This window comes from Myotis yumanensis, unplaced genomic scaffold (assembly GCF_028538775.1).
Source record: "Myotis yumanensis isolate MYYU_CA2020_CCGP unplaced genomic scaffold, mMyoYum1.0.hap1 SCAF_3, whole genome shotgun sequence".
NCBI classification, from domain to species: Eukaryota; Metazoa; Chordata; class Mammalia; order Chiroptera; family Vespertilionidae; genus Myotis; species Myotis yumanensis.
In genome coordinates, this window is record NW_027223754.1 from 59,422,739 (window position 1) to 59,434,012 (window position 11,274).

An 11,274-nucleotide genomic window follows, 5' to 3' on the forward strand; every position below is an offset into this window, starting at 1 on the left:
GGATTATAACGAACAACATAAACCAATGAACAAAAACAGATGTAGAGACAGAGAAGCATCAATCAGATGCTCAAAACTCGGAGGGAAAACAGGGGAGGGTGGGGGTGAGGGGGAGAGATCAACCAAAGGACTTGTATGCATGCATATAAGCATAAGTGATGGATGTGGACAACAGGGGGTGAGGGTGAGGGCAGGATTGGGGGGATGAGGGGAGATTGGGGGGATAAGGACACATTTGTAATATCTTATTCAATAAAGGGGGGAAAAAAAGAATCACCTGGGAATCTTTTTAAAATCCAAGATTCCCAGGTGATTCTAATGTGCAGCCAAGGTTGAGAACCACTGTGCTGGAGTCTCATCAGAGCCTACCTGGCCTGGGAAAGAGAAATAACCACCCCCAGCTGGGCATCGTCTTTCAGAGGAAGGGAGATACCCAACTCTAGCAACTGCAGTCCTCCTGTCCCACCAAAGCAGGCAGGACGAGGAACTGAGAAGCCTGTGAGACATTCCCATGTAGAGGGACAGGCTCACTAAAGGACTGACACCTAATCATAGGATCATACTTCCTTTCTCCCAATACCTCCCCACCACATTACTGAAGACAAACTTATAGCACCTCCTTTTATGAGTATTCCATGTCTGGCTATCCAAGAAAAATTACAAGACTATAAAAAAGGCAAACAACAACAGTTTAAAGCAGGGGTGGGCAAACTTTTTGACTCGAGGGCCACAATGGGTTCTTAAACTGGACCAGAGGGCCGGAACAAAAGCATGGATGGAGTGTTTGTGTGAACTAATATAAATTCAAAGTAAACATCATTACATAAAAGGGTACGGTCTTTTTTTTTTTTTTAGTTTTATTCATTTCAAAGGGGCCGGATCCGGCCCGCGGGCCGTAGTTTGCCCACGGCTGGTTTAAAGAGACAGAGAAAGCATCAAAGCCAGACACAGGCATGGCAGGGATGTTGGAATTATCAGAATGGGAATTTTAAAATAACAATCATGATTAATTGTTATTAATGCCTAAAGACTCAAATGGATAAAGGAGAGAGCATGCAAAAAGAGATGGGTGATTTAAGCAGAGAGATGAACATTCTAAGAAAGAAGTAAATGGAAGAGATAGAGATAAAAAACGCTGTAACAGAAAGGAAGGGTGACTTTGATGGGCTTATTGGTAGAGTGGACACAGCGGAGGTGAGAAACTAGGCACTTGAGGATGTCTCATTAGAAACATCCAAAATTAAAAAGTAGAGAGGGAAAATTTTTTGAAAAAAAATACAAAACAGCATATTTAGAACAAATACGAAAAGTGTGACATATGAGAATACCAGAAGGAGAAAAAGAGAAAGGAACAGAAGAACTATTCGAAACTATAATGACTGAGACTTTCCCCAAAATTAACATCAACATTAAACCACGGATTCATGAAGCTCAAAAATAAAAATGGCTCAAAAAAGAAAAGAAGCCTACACCTAATCGTATTGTTTTCAAGCTTCAGAAAATCAAGATAAATAATCATGAAAAAAAAAATTAGAGAGGAAAAAAGCTTTACCAATAGAGGAGATATAAGAATTTCATTTGACTTCTCAGAAATCATGCATCAAGAAAAGAGTGGACTGAAATACTTAAAGTGTTCCAAGAACAAAAACACACCTAGAATTCTGCACACTGACAGTCCGTCGTGGAGACACGCGAAGGTCGGTGAGTTGGTGCGGAGTTCGTCTCGGAGCGCGTGGCCAGGCTGGGAGGATTCCTCTTGGAATTCCTCCGCTGCGGGTCTGGGCTCCGTGGCCCCGCAGCTGCAGCATTTCATCCAGGTGGAGACTCAGAAGCAGCGCTTCCAGCAGCTGGTGCACCAGAGGACGGAACTTTGTTGGGAGAAGTGCGTGGACAAGCCTGGGCCAGAGTTGAACGGCCGGGCTGAAGCCTGTTTTGTGAACTGCGTTGAACACTTCATTGATACAAGCCAACTCATCTTGAATCGCCTGGAACAGACCCAGAAATCCAAGCCAGTCTTTTCAGAACGCCTTTCTGACTGATTTCAACATTCCCTTTTTGGAAAAGGAAGGTAGTTCAAGAATGGTTGAAGAAAAGGCTACAGGGGGATGGGCTCCCACCTTTGGCACTCTGGGAGCATCTGGTCATCTGAGAATGAACAAAGACCAATATCTTAGTGTGTTTGGGGTTTAAGGGTCATATGTGTATTTGGCGCTTTTTTTTTTAATGTTAATCTTGTGAAAGCAATTGGCAAAGGAATGATAAACTTTCCTAGATACATATTACTGTATGTGGGACTATGTTTTTCTGAATGCCTCATTAACTGATTCCTATCATTTGGATAGTGGAACTGCTTTTTGTAATTTGATAGTGGAACCACATGGGTAAAATCTGTCATTTGTGTGAATTGGTTTCAGATGCCTAGGGACACTGATACATATCTTGGTGTCTCTGGGAAAGGGTGGCAATGGGAAAAGAGTTATTTGGTGCTTAACCAGTGTTTGACCATCAGTGTGGGGGAAAAAAACCTATGGAATATTCATACAATACAGTTCAGCTTTCTAAATTTTCTCCCTTCCTTATGCTGTGATTTACTTAAGTCTTTATATAAAGTATTGTCTTGAGGTAATACAGGCAGCCTGAGCATCTAGAAGCCTTTAATTATAAAGGAATCTAGCCAGTGAGCATAATTCTCATTATTAAGGTGCCACGAGGAAGAATTTAACTTACATTGAATATCAGGGTCAAAGAAATTCAAAAATGGGCCTAAATAAGTTGTAAAGATTTAGACCTGTCAAAAACTAACAGCAGTTTCAGGTAGAGATGCATGTCTAATGTTAATCAATAAGTATAGATTCCATTTATTGCATTCTCTTGATTATTGAAATAAAAGCTTCTACAAGATTCAAAAAAAAAAAATGAGGGAGAATAAAGACTTTCTCAGCAAACAGAAATTGTAGGAATTGGTTGCCAGTAAACCTGCCTTGCAAGAAATGTTAAAAGAAGTACTTTAGAGAAAAGTAAAATAATATAGATCAGAAACTCTAATCTACATAAAGTAAGGAAGAGCTTTGGAGAATGAGTAAGTGAAGGTAAAATAAAAAGGTTTACTTTTATTATTCTTTATTAATCTAACACATAGTAGTTTGGTCAAAATAATAACAAGAATAGATTCAATTATGTAGGCTCATGTATGAATATATATCTATATATATATTCATATATATGTAACCATATATAAGGTTATAGCATATATATATATATATATATATATATCTCATTTATGTATGGTTATCTATTAGTAAAATGAATGGCAGTAATGATACAAGGGGCAGGAGAGAGGAATTAGTATTATTCTGCTGTTATAAGGTACTTGCACTATCCATGTAGCAATATAGTGTTATATGAAATTATACTTAGATTAGTTGTAAGTGTATGTTGCAAACTCTAAGGAAACCACTAAAAAAAGTTTTTTAAATAGAAGTAAAATTGATATGTTATGAAAGAAAAGTAAATGGAATCATACAAAATGCTCATTTAAAAGCAAAAAAAGGCAGAAAAAGTGTAGAAGACAAAAATAGACAGAGGTGGTCTAGCAGAGTTCACATTTGGTCATTGTCCTGGTACAGATGATGTATGGAAAGTGTATTCATACAGTATCCAGCACATAGTAAAGTAATAATAATAATTTGCATCTAATTTCCTGCTGTACTTAAGTTGTTCCCACAGTGTGTATGGGTGTGTTTGTGTTCATCAACATAAGAAAAAAATCTCCTCATTTGAGTCAGCATCTCTTTGTGCATTAAAATCAGAACTCTCTCACCTCACTCTCCTGCAGTGGTCTGAGTATCATTTCTGATATGCTTACTCAAAATTATTATTGTTCTTACCACCTGATTAACACCTCATAAAAAATAAAATGCTCTCTCTACAGATTGCTATTTGCACATTCCATCTTCAAAACATTTTTTCTAAATATATTACTTCCTCTATATATTTATCAGTATTCACTCACTTATTTTTTTATTTAACAGATTTAACTGAGGGCCTTTTCTAAGCATCCATTCTGCACACTGAGAAAAGAGTGAACAACATGCAGTCTCTCTGCTTTCTAGGAGTTTATTTCTTACATGAAGAGCAGAGAAGTAAAAGGGCAATTTTAATCCTGTGCTAAGGGCTACCAAAGGATTAATAGAGAGAGAGAGAAACTTGGGGGGAAAACCACTTGACTCAGTCTGAGAATGTCAGGGTAGATTTCACAGAGGAACTAACACTTGATGAGATGCCTGGAGACCAAGTGGAAATTAGACACAGGAGAGCAGAGAACATCAGGCACATCAGAGGGTGCAGCACTGTGCTGCAGACCGCAGGAGGGGGAGCATGTGACTCACTGAAGAAAACGAAGCAGGTTCTGTGCAGCTGGAGCCTATGAGGCCGATTGGTGGGAGGAAACAGCAGAGTAGAACACAGGAACCAAACATACAGCAATAAAGATCATTTCTCTAAACACTTTGCCTAAAATAGTAGTCTATGGATCAACACTCCAGTTAGATTTTTAAATTGATTGGAGTCACTCATGCATCAACAAATATTTCTTTGGAATCTATTCTTTTCCCTGCACTTTGCTTAGTCCCCCAGAATACAATGGAGAATACGTCAAAAGCACTGCCCTCGTCAAGTTTACATTCTAATGAAGGAGATAGGCAATAAGCAAGTCAATGCATAAATACATTTTATGTATGTTTATTGTTTCCATAAGGGAAATAAGCAAGGCACTGTAGCAGTGATGAAAAGGGTAAGGAGCCTTTTAGAGTGTCCAGAGAAGGCCTCTCTCAGGAGAAAACATTTCAGCCAAGTCCTCAGCGGTGAGGAACCAGTCATGTAAATATCCAGGGAAGAGCAACATAGACAATGAAAAGGTCCGCGCCGTACTGAAGAGCCAGGTGTCTTCCTGGAACCAAAAGATGCCAGGATGACTGGAACGTGGGCACGACAGAGTAGCATGAAATGAGGATGGCCAAAAAAAGTGGAGTCAAGTCATTCAAGACCTTTCGAGCCAGTTTGGAATTTATTCTAAAGGCAAAAGGACTCATCCAGAGGGTGTTTTTAATGATTCATTCAAGTATCTATTGAGCAGGTAGGGAGATACAAAGGTGATTAAAACATGGTGAGGCAAATGCACCAATAGTAGAAAGCAAAAGATAAGGTTCACTGAATCACAGCAGTCCAAAGAAAGTGCTTTAGAAGATCAAGAGTGAGCCCACCCATAGGGTTTTAAGCAAAGAAGTGGCATAATCTGGTTTCTATCTTAAGATAACTTTTTTTGAGAAATTATTGAATGCCTATTATTGAATGCATATGGCTAGTGGTCAAAAAATATTTGTTGAATGAGTGAATGGATGAATGAAAACTTTATCTGTTCTTCATTCTATAAACTGAAACTTTCCACTAACTGTCAGGGGTTCTTTGTTTTTAAATTCTCACATGAGGATATTTTCATTGATTTTTGAGAGAGTGGTAGCAAGAAGGAAAGACAGAGAGAAACATTGATGTGCGAGAAACACATGATTGGTTTGGTTGCCTCCTGCAAGAGTCCTGACCAGGGCCCAGGCCAGGGAGGAGCCTGCAACTGAGGTACATGCCCTTGACCAGAATCAAACCCAGTACCCTTCGGTCTGCAGGCTGACATTCTATCCACTGAGCCAAACCGGCTAGGGCTAACTGTCAGGTTTTTTTGTTTGTTTGTTTGTTTTTTGTTTTAATATATTTTATTGATTTTTCACAGAGAGGAAGGGAGAGGGATAGAGAGAAACATCGATTAGCTGCCTCCTGCATACCTCCCACTGGGGATGTGCCAGCAACCAAAGTACATGCCCTTAGCCGGAATCGAACCTGGGACCTTTCAGTCCGCAGGCTGACTATCTACTGAGCCAAACCGGTTAGGGCCTAACTGTCAGTTTTTAAGGAAGCTGTAAGAGGATGTGCTTCAAAATAACAAGGATGAAAACCAAGACAGAAAAAGACATGAGGTCCAGAAACAGTGAAAAGGAATACCAGGGCACTATGTGGCCAGCAGACCAGATTCACCCCTTTGAGACAAAAGGATAGTAGGCTCCAGAAGGGAGCATTCAAAGAAAGAAATGCTACTGATAATTAGACTTGACCATATCGTATTCGTTGAGCATACGATTTTAAAAATATACTAATAATAATACAGAATACTGAAGCATATCCACATGAAAAATGCAAGTATTAACATTAACTCTAAGACAGTGGTTCTCAACCTTCCTAATGCTGCGACCCTTTAATACAGTTTCTCATGTTGTGGTGACCCCCAATTTCATTGTTACAAATTGAGCATAATTAAAGCATAGTGATTAATCACAAAAACAATATGTAATTATATATGTGTTTTCCAATGGTCTTAGGTGACCCCTGTGAAAGGGTCGTTCGACCTCCAAAGGGGTCACAACCCACAAGTTGAGAACCGCTGCTGTAAGGAAAAAAGAAAAGAAAAAGGAATATCAGAGTAAACCAATTGGATCAACGGGAAAAAAGCAGGCATAATTTAAGCACTGGCTACTAATTCAATCACATATATCCTCCTATATAATAAAAGGATAATATGCAAATTAACTGAACAGCAGAACGACTGTCGCTATGACACACACTGACCACCAGGGGACAGATGCTCAACACAGGAGCTGCCCCCTGGTGGTCAGTGCACTCCCACAGGCGGAACACCGCTCAGCTACAAGCTGGGCTGACAGCTGGCGAGCACAGTGGCGGTGGCAGGAGCCTCTCCCTCCTCCATGGCAGCACTAAGGATGTCCTACTGACGGCTTAGGCCCACTCCCCTAAGCCTCAGTTGGACATCCCCCAAGGCCAGGCTGAGGGCCCCTCCCAATTGCACGAATGTTGTGCACTGGGCCTCTAGTATATATTTAAAAGGCTAAGTGACCATCCGACCGTCTGACCGGTAGCTATGACACATAATGACCACCAAGCTGTGGTGACTTGGCAGTGGTGGTTCTCAGGTAATGCACCCCGGAACCAGAGAGGAGGGAACCCAATTCTGGGGTGCATCACCTGAGAACTGCTCTCTCACAATCTGGGACCCCTTGGATGATGTTGGAGAGCTAGTTTAGGCCAAATCCCCACAGCCCAGGCTGAGGGACTCTACCTGCCAGAGGAACCCCGCTCACTCCGCAGATGCCCTTTGAACCGCAGCACTGCCCCAGGTGCGGCCGGCCAGGGAGTGACTGCGGGAGGTTGGCTCTAGGGCATGTCCAGCCTGTCTTGCTCAGTCCCTCCCTGCCAGCCACCTTCTAATTAATTTCCTTTCAATGTGCATGAATTCGTGCACTGTGGCACTAGTATATAAATAGTTGCTTCTGGGAAGCAAGACTAAGAGGGGGAAGTGACAAGACAAGGCCTGGTGTCTCTCTTTTTGTGTGACATTTTGAAAAGCATGTTCATCTGTTAGTTTTTTATGTCACTTCTCCAGGCTTGCTGTCTTGCTCCTTCCCTATCTCTTGCCACCACACTGTAGCTCCAGGCCTGTCCCCTTGGCACCTGTGTCCCTTTTTCCAGGCCCAGTTCTAGAAGTAATACTATAGAAAAACTGATCAAGATGTTTACTTATTTATTCATCTTTAGGTCCCTAGCTAACCAAAATGGTTCTAAGTTCCCTTTACTTATTCACAGGGTGTCTCATGTCTGTGGCATGTCTTGATTATTTGCATATCCTATAGGCCTATCATTATTACTCTTTATTCATTTTTCTCCCCTAAAGACTAAAAGTACTGTGTAAGGATATTAAGTACCTCTACAGCAGTGGTTCTCAACCTGTGGGTCACGACCCCTTTGGGGGTCGAACGACCCTTTCACAGGGGTCGCCTAAATACATCCTGCATATCAGATATTTACATTACGATTCATAACAGTAGCAAAATTACAGTTATGAAGTAGCAACGAAAATAATTTTAAGGTTGGGGGTCACCACAACATGAGGAACTGTATTAAAGGGTCGTGGCATTAGGAAGGTTGAGAACCACTGCTCTATATAATTTCTCCCTTTAACTGATCTGAAAGAAATTTCTTTATTTAAATGTTTTTTCCAATTACAGTTTACATTATTTTGTATTAGTTGCAGGTATACAGCAAAAATGGTTAGACTCAGTGATACAGAGAACAGACTGATGGTTACCAGAGGGAGGGGCTTGGGGAACTAGTGATAAAGTTGAAGGTATTGATAAGTACAGATTGGTAATTACAAAACAGTCACAAGGATGTATAGTACAGCATAGGAAATATAGTCAATAATATTGTAATACTATGTATGGTACCAGTTGGGTACTGGAAATATCAGAAGGAACACTTTGAAAACATATTTTTAATCTAAAAGAAGTTTTTGTACACAGATAAAGAGGAAACGTGTCCATTATCACATTGCATGTTCACTATTTTGTACCATTAGTCTCCCAGTAGCAATTATTTCCAATCTATTTTAGCCCTATTAAAGAAAAAAGTTTATGTACAAACAGTTATCTTTTAATTTGAGGATTTTATAGGTAAATTTAATTTGGCATTAATGGTTTGCCAAATAAAGTTGAAAATTCCCACATCACCTCACAGGTGCTATTCTTACTATATCAGTGTACTATCTAATGTGTAAACATGCAGTCATCAATTTCTTTTGTATAATCAAGGTTATGGCATTTGGGGTATATTTATGGAATTGTAATTAACACAGCTAATGAATTGAACACTGGAGCCAAGGACACCATTAGAAGAAGCTAATAAAAGACCAACAAAAAGTAATTATCTTTCAAAACAGGGACACTTGGATCATTGCTATTTTTCAAATATGTGACTATGTAATATACCGTAATTTTTAGTGTATAAGATGCCCTCATGTATAAGACACCCCTCATTTTTCCAACCCAACATTAAGAAGTCAATATTTTAAACATAAAACAGAACACATTTTTATTTAGTAATTACCGCAGGCCTCTGTTGCATCACTGCTCTCTTCTTCATCACTATTAGTTCCAGACATATCAATTTCTTCAACTCTTATTGTATCACTGCTGTATTCTGTGTCACTGTCTATATATGTGAGATCATCCTCATAAACTGGTGGCATTTTCTGAGCTAACTTTGTGTTCTCATGGCCAACCCTTCTCTCCTCATGAAATTTTTTTTTCTTTTTTAATAATTTTTATTTCTTAAATTATTACAAAGAGTATTACATATGTCTCCTTTTTTCCCCCCCTTGACATTCCCCCGGCCCCTACCCACCGCCGACCCCCATGTCTTGTGTCCATTGGTTAATCTTATATGCATGCATATAAGTCCTTCGGTTGATCTCTTAATCCCCCCCGCAAACCCTCCCAAGGCTTCCCACTGTAGTTTGACAGTCTGTTCAATGTTGCTCTGCCTCTGTATCTACTCCTGTTCATCAGTCTATACTGGTCCCCTTTGTCTGTCCCAACCTCTCTGGAGTAGTCTCAACCTCACCAGGGCCATCTGAGCCTCACCAGGGCCGTTACAGCCTCACCAGGGTCGTCCTGACCTCACCGGGGCCGTTTCAACCTCACCGGGGCCGTCCCGACCTCACAGGGGCCGTTTCAACCTCACCGGGGTCGTCCCTACCTCACGGGGGCCGTTGCAACCTCACCGGGGCCGTCCCGACCTCACGGGGGCCGTTGCAACCTCACCGGGGCCGTCCCTACCTCACGGGGGCCGTTTTCTCCTCATGAAATTGAAGCACCATTTTGCCTTTACTATAAAATCATTTATGTTCATTTCTCTTGCAAACATTCTTGCCTGACATTGAATAAGCTTGATTGACACACATAAGCCACTCTGGCACTGCTCCATAATTCAAGTCTTAAGCCTCTGCTCCAAGTTTGCCCATTTTGTGGGTTTTCTTCTTAAGGCCTTCTTCTTGTCTGGCATCTTAAGAAGTTGTTCTTCCTGTTTTCTCCACTGTCTGATCATACACTCAGTGGGAGGAGGTCCAAATTGTCTCTCTGCAGCTCTGTTTCCATGCTCTTTTGCATAGCTAATTCATTCAGTTTGAATTTTGCAGAATAAGACAATCGCTTACCAGTATTTATCTTTTTTATCTTTTGACATCCTTATGGGCTCAGAACGCTCCGGTCCCTGTTGCATCTGGACACTCTCCACCTCCACCTCCTCCTCCAATTATGGCATCAGCTGATGTCAGTAACAATAAGGCTTGTGATTGAAGGAAGCCTGTTTGACAAGGTATGGGCAGCTACACACCCACACGGCTCCCTCCTCAGCTGACTTCCATGTATAAGATGCCCCTCGATTTTCAGTCTAACAATTTTAGAAAACAAAAAAAGCATCTTATACATGGAAAAATACAGGAGCATATAGAAATAATGATTCCCTGAATTAGTGATTAGAAAGTTGATATATCACATTCTGTTAGTTGACACTTTATAATAAAACCAGGGGCACTTACGTTCTATAGCACAACTAACATTGGCTGTCAGCATTATAACTGGGGCTATACCAGACCCTACAGTGCCTTCTGAATCATTGAAGGTACCATGGCATTCACATTATATTACAGTTTAGTAATCAACTGCATGTTATTTCATTCTGATCCTCTGATCAAAGGCCAGGACTTGAACCAGAAAGAGAATATTAATGAAGTTTCTCATAGACATCTATTCTTCCCATTGTTTAAAAGAGAATACAAAATTGTGTCCTTCAAGCTATATCCAGTTTGTAGATATATATTGCATTTGGTCTTTACAGTATTGGTATATACATATACTCTTTTTATAAAAATGAAATGTTTGTCAAAATTTACAAGTCAGGTTACTTCAAATAGAATTTCAGATTTGTAGAATCTCTTGGGAAAACATAAAATATCTGACAACACTGTGTCCAAATTCCCACATGGAATCAATAGGCAGGAATTGAGTAACGTCACTATCTTTAAAAAGAGCACATATATTTTTTAATTGATATTTTTAGAGAGAGAGAAAGATAGAGGGAAAGGGAAACATATATATATATATATATAGAGAGAGAGAGAGAGAGAGAGAGAGAGAGAGAGGAGAAACATCAGTGTGTGAAACAGCCATTGATCCATCGGCTGCCTCCTACATGCCCCCTACTGGGGATAGAACTCGCAACCTAGGCATGTGCCCTGACCGGGAATTAAACTGGAGACCTTTCAGTGCATGGGATGATGCCCAACCAACTGAGCCACACCGGCCAGGGCAAGAGCAT

The 11,274-nt window shown here is 40.5% G+C and overlaps 1 pseudogene; it reads left to right on the forward strand.

The window, feature by feature from the left end:
• The first annotated feature begins 1,595 nt into the window (after positions 1 to 1,595).
• Positions 1,596 to 2,161, forward strand: LOC139006155 (mitochondrial import inner membrane translocase subunit Tim8 A pseudogene; annotated as a pseudogene).
• Positions 2,162 to 11,274: the final 9,113 nt, after the last annotated feature.